The sequence below is a fragment of the Dromiciops gliroides genome, chromosome 3 (assembly GCF_019393635.1).
Source record: "Dromiciops gliroides isolate mDroGli1 chromosome 3, mDroGli1.pri, whole genome shotgun sequence".
Taxonomy (NCBI): domain Eukaryota; kingdom Metazoa; phylum Chordata; class Mammalia; order Microbiotheria; family Microbiotheriidae; genus Dromiciops; species Dromiciops gliroides.
The window spans coordinates 581033993-581051966 of NC_057863.1; the positions used below are offsets into that span (position 1 = coordinate 581033993).

The 17974-nt window shown below is 37.7% G+C and overlaps 1 pseudogene; it reads right to left on the bottom strand.

Moving 5' to 3' along the window:
- Positions 1–286: 286 nt before the first annotated feature.
- LOC122747989 lies at positions 287–16951 on the bottom strand (annotated as a pseudogene).
- Positions 16952–17974: the final 1023 nt, after the last annotated feature.

Below are 17974 nucleotides of genomic sequence, written 5' to 3' on the forward strand. Positions count from 1 at the left end.
GCACCACATGTTTTAAGCCCCTCTTGTTCCATTTGGCAGTTTCTGTTATGGGGGAAGGAATCTGATAAGAACTGTTTCCTAAGTGTGATGGGATTTATCATAATTAAAATCTGTTATATACTGTCATTTTAAAATCTTTTGTAGTGGATTAGTTGGAAGTGATGTAGGAGGCAAAAAAGGGGTTGACAGAAAAACCTAAGACCCTAGCTCTAATTCAGATATGAGTTCTAAAAGGGATTCAGTCCCCAGTTAATGGATAACTTACAAGTCAGGATGCTAGGTTCTCTTACCCACAGAAATCAGTACCTATAACGGGAACACAGGGAGGCAGGCCATGAAGACCTTAAACTATAACAATGATAAAATGACAGGCTATAGAAATTCAGACTAGAAATTAATGAAAAATGAAGCTATATTGAAACTAAGCATGGGAATCAGAAAGAGAAATGTGCAGAAAAGACCAAATTTGTCCCCAGATTCACCTTATGACGTGTAAACCCCCAAAACACACCTCCACAGAAAAAGGTACCCACTTCGGGGGTTGGCTTAAGCCCCCAGGAACTCCAAAGTAAAGTAGGATAAGCCCTCCCCTTTACCTCCCTAAGGTGGTGATTATTATAATGAGACTGATAATCAATTTATCCATACTATAAATATAACTGTCTTTCCTTCTCTTATTCAAGAGATACTTTTCCACTTTTCTGGTTCTCTCCCTATATTCACTCACAGTATTGCAATAAAACTTGGGAAACTGAGTCACCGAGTCTTGTAATTCTTTTGGGATGACTCATGAGCAATTTGACCCTAATTCCATCCCACATCATTAACAGTGAATCCCATTATATGAAATCCTTGGAATAAATAGCCCTTATGTAAAATGTAATACTAAATAAGTGAAATTATAAATTAAGGCTCTGTATGATGACATTTGGAATATAGGTCCATGTGGAATTAATTGCATTTATTTTGGTTTCATTTAAATGACATTTATTATTATTATGTTACATCAGGAAATTTGTTATTTGTGTGGTTTTAAGTCATTACCCCAGCTATGGATTTTGTAATATGTATAAAAGTAATACCTAACATCAAATTGATAATTTACTGTATTAGAAATATTACTAGGATGTGAATTTTTCTTTAATTCTTTTGGGTTATGGATTTAAATTGTTAAAACTGATGTAAAAATTAATTAATCAGTAGCAGATTAGCAACTGAATTAGAGTGCCATTATTTTAAGATTTTAGGGCCTAGGGGCAGCTAGGTGGTACAGTGGATAGAGCACTGGCCCTTAATTCAGGAGGACCTGAGTTCAAATCCAGCCTCAGACACTTGACACTTACTGGCTGGGTGACCTTGGGCAAGTCATTTAACCCCAATTGCCCAGCAATTTAAAAAAAAAAAAAGGATTTCAGGGCCTAGCCCCAAGCATAAGTGGTTAAGATTGGAATGATTGGAATGATGCCACCTGCTGGAGACTTACTGGAGGAAAGCTCCACCATGAGGAGAAGGCATCTGAGGGCAAGCCATGTGGTCAGGTCCTTGGAGTCAGGAAGCGACATTTGCTTGTGGGAGGAAGAAGGGGGAGGCTGACTCTCTCACTCTCTTTCACCAGGACTCTCATGGAGAGTGGAGCAGGAGAACAGTATGTGAGATTCAAAATTGGATATACGAGATAGAAAGCTGAATCTAGGCCTCTTTCTCTATCTCTTCACCAAATTCTTATTCTCCTTAATAAATGCTTTAAAGTCTAACTGTTGCTAAAGCTTATAGTTTGTTGGAGACCACTCATTAGATATTTTAGACAGACTAGTTAGAATTTTAACCCTTTACAGATGACTGACCACGAAGAGGAAAATTGAATCTCGATCTTCTGATCTTCTAGTTTGGCAAAAAAAAAAAAAAAATTTCCCCTATTTCCACATGTGCTTGTCTCTTTAAACTGGGTTTCTCTTAATGGCTAAGCACCTAGGTTAAGTACCTGATTTAACTCTTAAGTGCTCTTACCCTCCTATTTTCAAGCTTTGCTCCCTTTTACAAAATGGACCAGGGTCTGTGGGACCAAAAAAGCCTTCTAAATTTTACCCTTCTGAGCCTGTTCTCCTGGCTTTTCAACCAGTCAAGATTCACCTCGTGTTTAAGTTCAGTTCTTATGGATTTGAATGTTCTATTCCTATTTTAATTTTTATTCTTACTTTCCTTTGTGTTATAGTGAGGAAATTTTTTAGTTACAAAAAGGGGACCGATGATACTATAGAGATAAGAACACTAAAAACTTTGTGAATTACAGAAAGGGGGTGGAAGATAGTACATTTTATATCATTCAGGACTCCCCCCTTGAGAAAATAATTGCAGCACGGGACTCTCATAAGCTACCAATTCAGCCAGGCATGACAAAAGCAAGGCTTATCAAACTGTGTTTTATGTGGCATAAAAAATATTCCAGCTTACTGGAAAACAAATTGTTAGAGAATGAATCTTTTGACTACTTAACACTGAAAAATTTACAAATAATCTTGCCCTTTGAGTCCCCCAGAGATTTAATTTATTGGGACCTGTGGAAGAAAGCCAGCAAGCTTATACAGAAATTTTCACAGGAGAAGGCGGCTTTTTCAAATTCTAACACTAAGAGTTTCTTTCCTTTTGGATGCCTGGAGGCCAGGCCTGAGTTCAAAACCAAGTTTGATTCCCTGGCTGTGCACCACATGGGAGAGATGGTCCTGTCCCCTCCTCTTGGGACCCCACCTCTTCCCCCTCCTCTGGCACCACCTCCTATTCTTCCCATGGGCATGCCCCTTGATTCCCCACCAGGGAAGTCAAGAGATCTTTCTCAGGTCCTGATTTTGTGCATGTGGTGCACCCTTCTCTACCTGCATTTCCAGCAAACAGCCTGCCCCAGCTGAGCTGTGATTCTGACTCAACTTGCTGTGGTTCTCCCAAACCAAACTTAGAAAACCCTTTAAATTCCACATATGTTCATTTTGTTCATAATTTTGTTAATATGCTTTTGTCTTTAATTAGTAACCTTATAAAGCATTTGTATTATGAAGGGACTGACAGACAATATAAAGGGGTGAAAAAACAAGAGACACTAAAGCTGAGTACAGATGTACAAGAAAAGGCTCATCATCATAGTTCAAGACTCTGCTTCTTTTGCCATGGGGGGGGGGGTACATATTTTGCAGAAATGTAGAAGTAAACAGCAAGGTATTAATATGAGTATTGGGGATTTTAGATAGCGGAATCAAAAGTATTCTAAATTCACTCAGAAATAATGTCAGATCAGAGGTTACTTAAAGATTTTTATGCTATTACATCTACATTTTGAAATTAATGGTATGGGTTTATTTTCATAGAGGTTTTCATGCTTTTAAGATTGTGTTTTATACTTAGCTTAAAAAAGGGGGAGAATATTTGTAAAAGCTTTTTATAGTCATGTGATCAAGTTTATATTTTGTAATACTCTTATTAATATTAAGTTCAGGGGGCAGCTAGGTGGTGCAGTGGATAGAGTACCAGCCTTGGAGTCAGGAGGACCTGAGTTCAAATCTGGCCTCAGACACTTGACTCTTACAGGCTGTGTGACCCTGGGCAAGTCACTTAACCCCAGTTGCCTCACCAAAAGAAAAATATATTAAGTTCACATTCCTTTAGATTTCCCTAGTATGAATTTCATTGTCTTTCATTCTTACATGTGTATTTTCTTCTATTCATTCATCTATCTAATTTTAAAACAATGCAAGATGATTTTGATTTCATAATACAATGTTAATTCTGGGAGTATTGTGCTCCCATATTCTGAGTTGTTTGTTTTTGTTATTTTTTTCTCTCAACTGATTATTTGATCAAACTCTATAAAACATTTCCCTGGCAAATTAGTTGTCATGGCAAATGTAAATTGATTCTAGAGTTCTTATTTTTGATAAGCATATTTTTTTTAAAAAGAGTGGAACATTTGCAAAAGTTTATCTTTTCTCATATTTATGTAATCTAATTTATTATTGCCATAAATAGGGTTATATTGTATAATATAATAATATGCTATTTGGGTATTTTAGATATTATTTAAAAAATTTTTAATTAAGAAAATTCAGTTTAAATGTTACATAAAGGTTTTTTTATGCTATTGCAACTACATTTTGAACTCAATAATATGGGCTTATTTTTGTAAAGATTTTGATTCCTTTAAGATTGTGTTGTGTTTTAACTTATATTTAAATATGTTCTGATTTTTCACAAAAGTAATTGTATACTTGGTAAAAAAGGTATTATTTGAAATTATTGCATAATTATATATTATATTCTGAGTCAAGGTCCATTCACCTTTGTTGTGATCATTATTATCCTCAATTTTTAAGTCCATATGAGACTTGAATTATGGGAATTTATCATTTAAGACATTAATTGCCTTCATTCTGAGTTATCAGATGCCATTTGGCCAGGATGCCATCCGATCACAAGAGAAATACATTCAAGAGCAGAAATTGAACTGTCACATGAGGGGAGACATGCATGAAGTCAAGGTACAGCTCAGGGAATGGCTTTTGACAAACATTGAAGTTGGTTTCTCTTGGTTTAATTTTTTTCCCCACAATATTGTACAGATGGCTGGAAGTTTTCATCCCACCCATCTCATTCTACACTTGGCTTCTATGCCCCCTCTTATATATCTGATGCCATGGACATCTCAATCCCATGCATCTGATTAAGTCTGACTCAGTTTTTTCCAATATGTTTGGTGGCATGGACATATACTCCATCTGCCTATTTTAAGCCTGGCATACTGCATGAGCAGTATATATTGCTCAAGTGTGAGAATGCTCATATCCCATCATTTCTCTGTTCTTTTATGGTAATCCCCATAATTATCTCAGGTGTCATGATAAATACAGTGTTGGATTTGGCCTTGACATCTGTTACCAATTATATTAGATTTTTAAATTTCTCATAATGGCATGAGGATAATTAGGCAGATGATGCAAAAAGTGATGAAACAAAGATAAAAATTACTGTAGTAATATTAAGTTTTAGAGAATGTTTCAATTTTTGTTTTATTACATGTTTCATGTGTAACAACTAAGATTCTGAATTCCCTTAGACATGTTTTTAAGAACTCTCATTGTTTGATTTGATTATTGACAAAGCTATTTTAAAGTTGTGTTAAGCTCAATTTTGTAGGAAATTTTCCTATCTGATTACCAGCATCCACACATCAACCCCTGAAAAGACTTCCATTCCACAACTACACCCAGAGGACATCCCAAGAATCATCTGAGAAAAGACCTTCAAAGACTTTAAATGAACAGTTTTGTTTTGTTGATTTTTATTCCCTTCTGTTGTTATGTATTATGTATTCTCTGCAGAGGCTCTCCCTCTGCAGGCAGTGTCAAAACACCAGTTCATAAGGGACCACCTCTCTGGACAAACTTTCCCTTTTCTCCCTTTTCTATATTGTTATTAACATATTGTTTGTTAGCATAGGTTATTATATTTTGTTATTTTTGACTGTTTCATCAAGGAAATACCCTGCGTTTCTTGAAGAAACAAAGGGAGGACTGTAATGATTGGAATGACACCACGTGCTGGAGACTTACTGTAGGAAAGTTCTACCATGAGGAGAAGACGTCTGAGGGCAAGCCATGCGGTTAGGTCCTTGGTGTCAGGAAGTGACATTTGCCTGTGGGAGGAAAAAGGGGGAAGCTAACTCTCTTGCTCTCTTTTACCAGGACTCTCGTGGAGAGCAGAGCAGGAGAACTGTAGCTCCCTGAGATAGATAGCTGAATCTAGGCCTCTTTCTCTCACTCTTCACCAAATTCTTATTCTCCTTGATAAATGCTTAAAAGTCTAACTCTTGCTAAAGCTTATAATTTATTTGCGACCACTCATTAGATATTTTAGACAGACTAGCTAGAATTTTAGCCCCTTACAAGATGCAGTGATTTAACTTCACTTAAGGAAAAGATTCTGTCCCCACCCCCCGCCCCTCCCCAGGGCAATGAAGGTTAAGTGACTTGCCCAAGGTTACACAGAATGAAAAGATTTTGTAACCAACTTCAGTCCAGGATTAAGGTTAGATCATGTGGTTAATCATGTCCACTCACTTTTCAGGATCAATCTGTAGGAAGGCCTCATTAAATCTAACACTATATAAATATTGGATATCATAAAGATATTGGTTATTGTAATTGGTGATTATTGTATGAAATCTTAAATGTTTCCTTGTGCTGTTAAATTCAGAGTTATTTAATTAACTTCTGTGAAAGCACTCAAAGATTTCTGCTTGGGATAACTGGCCACATCTTACCATCTACCTGGGAAAAGAAATCATTCATCTAGAATCTTAGAGTAAGAAATTCTAAAAGCAATAACTTATAACACTTAGCCCAGCATACTTTAAGTTAATCTAATTACAAAAGGAGTGATTTCAAACTGTTTGTAAAACTTTATATTTATTTCCTATTATATGCAGCTTGAAATTCCCAGGAGGATAGGAATAGGGCAGCTCATTATCTGATAAGTGTCAAAGGTATGACCAGGAGATCCTAGCACAGTAAAAACTTATATGGAGCTGGGAATTGTCATCATGTGTTTTTTTTTTTTTCTGTTTTGTTTTGTTTTGTTTTGGTGAGGAAATTGGTCTAAGTGACTTGCCTAGGGTCACACAGCTAGTAAAGTGTTAAGTGTCTGAGGTCAGATTTGAACTCAGTTCCTCCTGACTCCAAGGGCTGGTACTCTATCCACTGTGCCATCTAGCTGTCCCTCATCATGTGTTTTTTAAAAAGGTAATATATAGGGCAGCTAGGTGGCACAGTGGATAAAGCACTGGCCCTGAATTCAGTAGTACCTGAGTTCAAATCTGGCCTCAGACACTTGACACTTACTAGCTGTGTGACCCTGGGCAAGTCACTTAACCCCTCATTGCCTTGCCAAAACAAACAAAAAACAAAAGGTAATATATGAATTTATAGATGACAATCTTTTTCTTTTAAAATACTAAGAGTATTAGGCCTTAGAAATTACAATGTTAACATTAGTGATTATACATCTGGATTTGATTTGATTTAAACCAAAATCTGTCCTGAAGGAAATAAGATCGGATCTGAGTGTGTGCTCTCCTATCAGGATTATTATGGTAAATTACAACCTAACATGAAAATAGATTTTTTATTTGACATTAAGAAATTTGTTAGCTGTATGGCCCCAAGAAAGTTCTATTTACCTCAGTTACCTCTGGGTTGTGAGAATCACATGGTTGTAAAGTGCTTGGCACAGAGCTATGTGAATGTTAACTGTTTTTATTATCTTTTTAATTAGATATAATAGCTTCATACTTGAGAACTATATATGAATTTTTAGATGTGATCTATATACAACACCAATGTTGATGAGATAAATGATTTTCTGTGTAAAAAAGTGCATTCAACTAAGTTAGGGTCATCTGATTGGTAATTAATTGGGTTTGTTTCAAATTTTAAATACATAATATGGTTTGAGGTATTGTTATATTTCTAAATTTTTTTATAGTGTGTCATTTGGTAAACAATTTTATCTGCTATATTAGAAAAACAATTTTTCTTGTAATCTAGATGGTAGATTAAGAATTATACATTTAAAAAAAATTAATGGGTTAGGAAACTGTTAAGTCTGTCTATTAGTCCTATTGACTATGTGTTGGTAATATTCTGGAGTACAGAAATTTAAGAACTTGGAAGTTTTGGCCATATTCAAAAGGATTTATTTTCTTTTGCCCATATTAAAAATTCACCTAAAATTATTTGGATGTTACTTATGAAAATTATGACATTGTTAACTAAGCTATTTGGAGTTATTGTTTTTAAACAAGTATTTACATGGGTGTTTTTAAAAGAGAAGATTGGTATTTGTGCAAAGAAAATACCTTGTAAAATCTCCTTTGCAAACCTACACATACTCTTAGAACCATCTAGTAATAAATTCTTATAAAAGCTGTGCAAGAGCTTGCTGTATTGTGAAATTCCTGTGGAGTAAATGGCATACAAAATAGTAATACTTGCACAAAATAGGAGTGAAATTTTCAAGCCTACTTACAATGTAGAGGGAGTTTCATCCAAGGTTATTTGTCTATCACCTGTGGAGCTTATATACATATTGAAGCAACTTAGTTTTAACCAACTTCACACTTAAAGATTAATTTTGCTTAAGAGGTGAATACAACATACCTTTTGCAAGGGATATGTGTGTTTATGTTAATTTGGATGTCTGTCCTCTAGGGGGTTAAGTGAACTATCACATATCACTATCTATGTGGGATTCCAGAATGTAATTATTTTTCTTCATTTCATTTAAAGAGAAAGGGAAGAAAATGATATCGAGTAAATTTTTAAAGGCTTGGTAACTTTGTTATTGTGATAAGGCTAATTTAATTGGGCATTTTCCTTTTTTGGGCTTAGAAAAAGTGAATCTCCTCCCCATTGCAAACTTCTTTTAATGAGAGGGAGATGGGAACTATCAGTGAGTTGGAGAAGAACTATTCTGAGACCACACCTGACCCACAGGACTGCATCAGACATTTCCAGAGGAACAGACAGAGACACATCTATGAATTTTATTTTGATATTTAGTTTTTTCCCTTTGCATCTTTTATCTGTAAGATCTGCTTATCAAAGGTTATTGCCCTCTTTGATTTTGTCAAAATGTTATCAAAGGGGATAGCCCCATTTGATTTTGTACAAGTGCCACCCATCTTTGCCTTCCCCCCTCACATTGTCTCCTCTCATAAGTCCCATAGTTAGAAATCCTTGATGAAGTGTTTGTTATACTGAATCTATTAGTTATTAGATTAATACTAAAGCATCTAAATTACTGTAATAAGCTGTTGGTGTTCTTGCTGTTTTGATCTGATTTATTGTCATTCCACAGCCTAAGCAAGAATTAAATTGGTGTTTGAACTTGTGATATGTATAAGAATACATTTCTTGAGTATCATTTTTTCAGAATGATAGTATAACTAGACAAAGGTAAAGAAGCATGTGAAACAAAGATGTAAATCTATTAAGACACTATACACATCAGAGTATTCAATGAAACATTCTTTCTTTCTTTTTAAATTCTCTTATTCGTTTTTTTCCTTTTTTTTTGCAGGCAATGAGGGTTAAGTGACTTGCCCAAAGTCACACAGCTAGTAAGTGTTAAGTGTCTGAGGTTAGATTTGAACTCAGGTCCTCCTGAATCCAGGGACAGTGCTTTATCCACTGCACCACCTAGCTGCCCCTGAAGTATTCTTTATGGTAGCAAATAACTAGAAACAAAGTAGGTGACAATCAATTGGAGAATGGCTCAAAAATTATGGAAAAAAATGAAATTACTGCATGCAAGAAATAATGAGGATGAAGAATTTAAAGAAATGTGGAAAGACATTAATGCTGAATGAAAGATGTAGAGCTAGGAAAACAGTCTATACAATGATAATACCAATATAAATGGCAAGAACATTAAAATGAAAATGGAAGTTGTGTCCAAGATTATATTGAGGAAAGAGTTGAGAAAATACACCTTGTTCAGTCAAAGCTTTTCTTGGATAGCTACAAGTTCAGTATATTAATCTCCTAGCTAAAATGTAATGTTTTTAGCACCTACCACTGGGGTTTGTTAAGAGGCTCAAGTGATATAATGTATGAAAAGTGCTATTAAACTTGCTGGCCAATGGGTTGGCCTCAGTCTGGAGGAAAGTTCTTAGTGGAGTTGCTTGAGGAACTGTCCTTGGTCCTATTTGGATCTATTCTTTTATCAATGACTTAGATGAATTTGTGCTGTATATAAGATGTATGATGACATGGCCAATGAAATAGATTCATCCAACAAAAATTTAAATATATGGAAGAAGTGACTGCCATAATGACTGGCAGCATAATAAAGCTGAGATTTTAAAAGATCTTGGCAAGCTAGAATAAGGGGACAGATGTGATTAACTCAAATTTAATAGAAATCAATGTAAATTTTAATACCTGAGTTTAAAACACCTATAATGGCAAATTTACATAATGGAGCTTGCATTAGTTAGATAGTAATTTGAGTAGAAAAATGTGTGTTTTTAGTGAATTTTCAAGCTCAATACAAATAATAATAGCTGACACATAGCTCTGCAAAGTTTATGAAGTGTTCTATCTACATTATCCTTTTTGACCCTCACAACAACACTGTGAGAGATGTATTAGAAATAAGTGACCTGACATGATCACATAGGCAGTAAAAGTGTGATTTGAAGCCAGGTTTTCCTGACTCTAATTCCTGCACTCAATAAGCTGTATTATGTTGTCTTTTGTCACTAATGTGGTAGATGCCAGTCCAGAATCTGATTCTCTTAGTTCCAGGATTAGTGTGTATTGCACTACATGGAGCTGTGTCTTGTAAATGTCACTTCCCTCCACCCCAACCCATTGCTAATGAGCAGAAGAGTCCTTCAATTTTACACTGATTCAATAATTGAATAGTTATTAAATTGTCCTATCTCTTAGTAGTTACTACATTGTCATAAATCTTTTTCCTCCCCCTGTGAAGAAGCCCATCAGTCTCACCTGAGAGGAAGCATGGTTTATTGGAAAAAGCACATGACTTGGAGGCAGAAGACCTGAGTTCTACTCTGGGCTTGTTCTTTCCTTGTGGTGTGACTTTATCTCTCTGAGTCTCCTCAGTTGTTTCATCTGTGGAGTAGGGATATTAATTTTTTGTGCCACCTCCTACATAAGGACTTACTTGATTCTCCCAGTTTTTGTTTTTCTCTCCTTCTTAAATCACTTTGTATTGCTTTCCATGTGTGATTTTGGACAAGTGACAACCTTTCTGGTCCTTAGTCTCTTCATCTTCAAAATGTGATGAAAGACTGGGGTTGCTTTAAGCTCTAAATTCACAATGCTATGATCTGCATACATGTTATCTTTCACCAGTAGTATATAAGCTTTTTGAAGGCAGGAACTGCTTTGTTTTGTCTTCGTATTCAATACTAAGTTGTCGATAAATATTTATTCAGCAGGTTTTATGTGCTAGACAATGTGGTAAGATCTGGGGATACAAAGGAAGTCCTTGCTCTGAAAGAGTCTAATGGGGGAGAAAAAGCTTGGGAGAATAGGAGAGGTAGGGCAACACTGAGGATATTCAATTATCTCAGTTGTCAAAAAGAAAGAGTGGAGTCTGTGAATTCTGGCTTAACTTCAAATTCTGGCAAAATTCTTGAATATATTATTAAAGGGATGACTTGTGAGTTTCTAGAAAGGGAAACGGTGATCATCAAATGCCATAATAACTTCATGAAGAACAGTTCATACTAGACTAATCTCCTTTTATCCAATTCCCCATATTACATGAAGAAATTACCCTTCTCTTTGACAAAGCCTTGACTTTTTTCATGGACAAGTGATCCCATTTTATCCCATCTTCTCCCACAGATTGCCCCTCTCTAACATTCCATCTCCCTTACTAATCTTTAATCTCTCCCTGACCATGACATTAGGATGTAATGTCATGACTTGCAGTGAATTGGATTTAAGTGAGGGAGGGCTGTGCAGTCACCAGCCTCATTTTCTCTTCCAGAGCTATCTGGGTCCAGTGGAAAGATAAAGACCAGGATGACTGAACATGGCCTTGGATGTTTGAGGCAATTGTGGCCAAGTGACTTGTCCAGGGTGACACAGCTAGTAAGTGTCTGAGGTAGAATTTGAACTCACATCTTCTTGATTCCAGGGTCAGTGTTCTATCCATTTTTACCAACTAGCTGCCCCTAATTGTTTTCCTACTTTCTACAGACACCAATGTTTTTCCTCAAACTTAAAAAACCACTCATTTTATCCATCTCTCCCTACTATCTATAGGCCTATATTACTCTTTCCTTTTGTGACTAAAATACTTGAGAAGGCTATCTCTAATTGGTCCTTCCACTTTATGTCTTCTCATTCTCTGTAGTCTGACTTCTTAAGTCTTCTTGGTCTGATTTCCAACCTGATTATTGAACAGATAGTTCTTTTCAACATTACTGATGATCTCTTAAAAGCCAAATCTCTTCTAAAAAAGCCTCTTCTCAATCCTCCTTCTTGACCCCCTCAAACTTTTGATATTGTTGATCACCCTCATCCTTGATACTTTTTAGGTTTCCATGACATTGTTCTCTCTTGGTTTTCCTCCTGCCTGTCTGACTGCTCCTTCACAGTATCATTTGCTTCATATTCATCAAAGTCATGTCTGCTAATTCTAAGTGTACCCCAAGGTTCTGTCCTGGGCCCTCCTCTCATTTCCTTGTATACAATTTCTCTTGAAGATGCCATCAGCTCTCATCGTTTCAATTTTCTCCTTGTTGCTGATAATTTTCAGATTCATTTATCCAGCCCTAACTTTTCTCCTAGTTTCTAGTCTCACATTTCCAGCTATCTATTGGATATGTCGAACTGAATGTCTTGTAGATATTTTAAACTCACCATGTCCAAAACTGAATTCATTAGCTCTGCTACCCCCTCCCCAGACACTCTCTCCACTTCTGAACTTTCCTATTTCTTTTAGAGGATATTCCCATCCTCCCAGTCACATAGGTTTATATTCTTGATTCTTCTCCTAAACTACATCAAAACCAATCAGTTCCCAAGTCCTGTCAGTTCTACCTTTGCAACGCTTCTTTTATATCTTCACTTCTCTCCTCTGACACTTCTACCACCCTGGTGCTACTTTCTCATCTCTGTCTCAAGTCTCCCTCACTCCAACCTATGATGCATTTACCTTTCTAGCTGATCTTACTGAAATACAGATCTTACCAAGTCACTGCCCCTATTCAATAAATTCTAGTTGCTCCCTATTACCTCCAGAATCAATTATTAAAAAATTTATTTATATAGTCTTCAAAGTTCTTCATAACCTGGCCCTTTCTTTTTAATCTTTTTTTTTTTTTTTTTTTTTTTTTTTTTTTTTTTTTTTTTTTAGTGAGGCAATTGGGGTTAAGTGACTTGCCTAGGGTCACACAGCTAGTAAGTATTAAGTGTCTGAGGCCGAATTTGAACTCAGGTACTCCTGACTCCAGGGCCGGTGCTCTATCCACTGCGCCACCTAGCTGCCCCTCTTTTTAATCTTATTATACTCTATTTCTCTCCAGGTACTCTATCATCCAGTGAAACCTTCCCTCCTAGTAAGACTGATCTTTCTGCTGTTCCTTGCACAAGGCGCTCCATTTCTTGACTCCATACCTTGTCACTAGTTATGACCCATGCCTGGAATTCTCTCTTCATCTTCTTTGAGGTTCCCTGGCTTCCTTCTAGTCCCAACTTATACAAGAAGCCTTTCTTGATACTCTCCTAATGGTAATGCCTTCCTTCTGTTGATTATCTCAAATTTATCCTTTATTTATGTTATTTGAATGTGAATAAGTGAATAAAGCATTTAGTTAAAACTTACTATTTGCAAAGCACTCCTCTAAGTGCTAGAGATACAAATAGAAAAGCAAGACAATTCCTGCTCTCAAAGAGCTCACTTTCTTTTTTCAAAAATCATTTATTTATTTATTTTGGTTTTCAACATTTGTTTAGATAAGATTTCCAATTTCAAATTTTTCTCCCTCCCTCCCCTAGATAGCAGGTAATCTGATAGAGGTTATGTATATATATATATATATATATATATATATACACCACTTGGGCATCATGCCAGGTCCTGGGCTCAGACCAGAGGCTCCTTCCACTTACTAGTCTGGGATATAAATAAGGGAAAAGTTAAAAGGGGAGGTTAATGCTCTAGTATCCAATTTTAAATCTCACAGTTTGTTATATATACATATAACACATTAAACATATTTCTGCATTAGTCATGTTATAAGAGAAGAATCAGAACAAAAAGGAAAAACCTCAAAAAAGAAAAACAACCACACCAAAAGCAAAAGAAATAGTAAGATCCAATTAGCATCCATATTCCACAGTTCCTTTTTTTTTCTTCTGGATTTGGAGAGCCTTTTCCATCATGAGTCCTTTGGAACTTTCTTATACTATTGGATTGGTGAGAAGAATCTAGTCTATCATAGTTGATCAACACATAATGTTGATTATATTGTATATAATGGTCTTCTGGTTCTGCTCGTCTCACTCATCATCAGTTCATGCAAATCCTTCCAGGTTTCTCTGAACTCCTGTTTATCGTTTCTTACAGCAAAATAGAATTCCATTACATTCATATACCACAACTTGTTCAGCCATTCCCCAATTGATGGGCATCCCCATAATTTCCAATTCCTTGCTACCACAAAAAGAGCAGCTATAAATATTTTTGTACATGTGGGTCCTTTTCCCTTTTATATGATCTCTTTGGGTAAAAGACCCAAAAGTGGTATTGCTGGGTCAAAGGTTACACACAGCTTTATAGCCCTTTGGGCATAATTCCAGATTGCTCTCCAGAATGGTTGGATCAGTTCACAAAGAGCTTACTTTGTAATTGGGGAGACAACACCATACATATAGAAGGTCCAAGTTGTAAGTCATATGGAAAAGTCCCATGGGCCTTAGAGTACAGCAGCAAAGGAGATGATAATGCCTATTTTAAAATGATATTTCCATGTTGATGAATTCTATTAGTTGTCGATATTTAACCATTTCATAATGCCAAAGATTTTGGTGCCAAGAACATTCTTTTCTAGGCCTTTAGTAGTTGGAGGACCTACTAAAGCCAGTACCTGCAGGAGTAATTTCCAGGCTGTATCTCCACAAGGGTTGCTTCCAAGGATGATGGTTGTAGACACTGGGCTGAAAGTATTGCCATTCCCAAGTCCCTTGAGTTTAGAATCCCAGACTGTCTGCTTTAGTGTTTGATGTTTGCATATCATCTCCCCCATTAGGGAATGAGCAGTTTGAGGGAAGGGACAATATCTTTCCCTCTCAGGGCCAAGCATATGATCTTTTATGCAGAAGGCACTTAGCAAATATTGAGTTGAATAGAACAACAGTCTTCAATGATCTGAATATTAATCAGGTGGAACTGAAGAAGCTAATAAGATGGCTGAGATTGGTGATGGAGTAGTAATGTGAGGCTCTAATATTTATGCTCGTATCTTAGAGTGCAAATATGAAAATTGGTAGAGGCAATACAAGAAAAGATAATGTGGGTAATTATTGGGTGCCCATGTTTCTAAAGGAGCACCTGTGATCCCACCCCCCCAATCCTGAAATTTTATGAAGGAAGCTCTCTTTGTGATGGTAGAGCAGGGTTTTTTTTCAGAGTGGACCTTAGGTCCTGCTCTCTGGAATATCTTGACTAGGTGTTGTTGGATCTCGTTAGTTCTGGTTCCATAGATAATGGGGTTTATAAGGCAGGGGAGCAGTAAGTAGGGAGCACTGGGAAGGTTGTGCACATCCTGGGAGGCAGTTTAAGCTACGTGATAGATGATGGAAGAGGAAAGTGTAGAGTATAGACAGTGAAGATGACTAGCAGCTGGGAACCACATGTGTTCAGGGCCTTGGGTGCCAGAGGAGATCCAGAAGGCAGCATTGATGATGTGTGTGTAAGAGGTGCCCAAGAGCAACATGTTTGGAACTTGAGTACAGATGTGAATGGTGAGCTCCACTGTCTTGTTGAGTGAGATGGCCCCACAGGACAGCTTCATCAGGACCATATGCTCACAGATGAAGTGATAGATGATACTGGAGTGGCAGAAGTGCCACTTGAAGCCAACACCACTGCCAGAGTTACAGTGCCTGCTCTGTGCTGCTCCTAACTCCACCAACTCTGCTAACATCTACCATGTCACAATTTCTGGGTAACACAATGGATAGCAGATGGCAATGTAGTGGTCTAGTGCCATGACCAGGAGAATGCCACAATTGAAGATGAAGAATAAATAGAGAACATCTGGATAAGGCAGCAGGAAAGAGAAATGTGATAGTGGCAGGTAGAGAAGCTAAAGAGCATGGTGGGCACAACAGCAGTAGTGGCACAGAGATTGACTGTGAGGAGCAGGGCAATGAGTGCATTCATGGGCTGGTGCAGGCTTCTCTGGGTCGCCACAGTGTAGATGACCAGGCCATTGGCCCAGATGATCACCAAATACATGCAGGAGAATGAAAGGATCAGGAAGGACCGGTCCTCCTGCAGCACTGGGAAACCTAACCAAGAAGAAGTCAGTGTAGGAGATGTTGTGCATCTCATTCCACCCTGACGTCCTTGATGTGATTGGTATTAGGGCTCTGTTTGAGTTATGTTTTTGGGAGGAGGAGATAGAATCCCTGGGTCTAGTTATATCTGGACCCAGAATCAGTTTCACTGGGCTGGATGGAGGTCCTTGTCCTTCATGAATTTTTGATGTTCCTGCAGGGAGAATAGAAGAAAAGGAAACAACATCAGACCCAATTTAGTGAAATATTCTTGAGAAATGGTAGCTTGTTTTTATCCCTACCCTTCAGAGGAAAAGAGAAGTGTGTTAATATATATCCATATTTTGCAGGAACTTTCCCATCAAATCTTTCTCCTACCAATGATTCTGAGCCCCTGAAGTCATTGTACAAATCCTGTTCCCCATACCTCTCCTCCTGTCCCATTTATTCCCATTCCTCTCAACCTGAGCCCACAACTATCCATTTGAGATCTATCCTTCCCTTCCACTGTGATCTCTGGGAATGCCTACTTCTTAACAAACTTGTTTTCATCTTATATCTTTTCTTTACTCACTCTATCTTCTTTTTTTTTTACATGTACATATTTCTTTTTCAAAAATTATGTATGAAAAAACAAATTTTGACATCAATTTTTTAGAACTTTGTGTTCCAACTTCCTTCCTCCCCCGCTCCCTGCCCACCAAGAACTCAAGCAATTCACATCTTCTTGCAGTCACTGTGACCTGGGTCCTTCCTGATGACATGGATTCCCTGGCTACCCTTTCCAGCACTGATTATACTTTCACTCATATACCTGCCAACTCACTGGTCATAGAGGGAGAGTTGAAACACTCCTTGCTCTCCATGGCCACTTCCAGAATCTCTGTGTACCTGTACTACTATCATTTAGTAACCTCTCTTCTTTTAACGTCTGAGGGGAATTATCTACCACCTATATCTGTGAAATTTTACTGGCTGTCCCCCCGGAGCACTTTCCCATCTCATCTCTGCCTTCTGGGATGCCTTGCTTCTTCTTAGTCTCGGCTAAAATCCTACCTTTTGCAAGATGCCTTTCCTGGGCAGAGGAAAGGCAGTGAGCTCTCAAACTCATGACAGGATCACTTCAAAAAACATCCAAATAAAGCCATAGAACAATTCCTGGAGCAGCGAAATCCATAGAAGAATGTGCTGAGATAATTTTCCAACCAAGGACAACTTGGAAGGTCAGAAGGAGGGAGCTGCTGTGCTGAGACAGGAGTGAAGCCCAACCCTACAGTCACCCTGACACAGATCAAGTCCCAGGAAGGCCTTGCCAGAGAAAGAGACCCACAGAGCCTCTGAATCAGCTGCAGTGTCAATGTCATCTGGAACTAAGCTCACAGTCTGGTGAGATGGCTGAGCCCTTGGAAGGGGTAGATTACAGGGGTCTCTGCTGATGCTAAGGCAGAACTTCGGTTTTTCACCCATGATGGGAACCAGGAGGTGGGCTTGAGTAGCAGTGACCCAGGTGGGAGAGGGGCACAGGCTCATCAGAGCTGACATCCACAGCACACAAAGCTGGTTGATTAGCAAGTTGGTCTGGGGTCATCTATGGACCAGGGAACAGGCCAGGTGAGTGAAGAGCCTGATCCTCCTTAAATCATACCACCTGGGACCTCCTAAAGATTGGGATAGTGCCGCCTGGAAACAGTGACCCACTTTAAGGAGCTAAAAGTCAAGTAAAAGAAAGGCAAGATGAGTAGACAGAGAAAGGTTAGGACCATAGAAAGTTTCTTTAGTAACAAGGAAGATGTCAATGTCAGGGCCTTTATATCTAAAGCTTCCAAGAAAAATATGAATTGGTCTCAGGCCATAGAGTTGCTCAAAAAGGACTTTGAAGATAAAGTTAT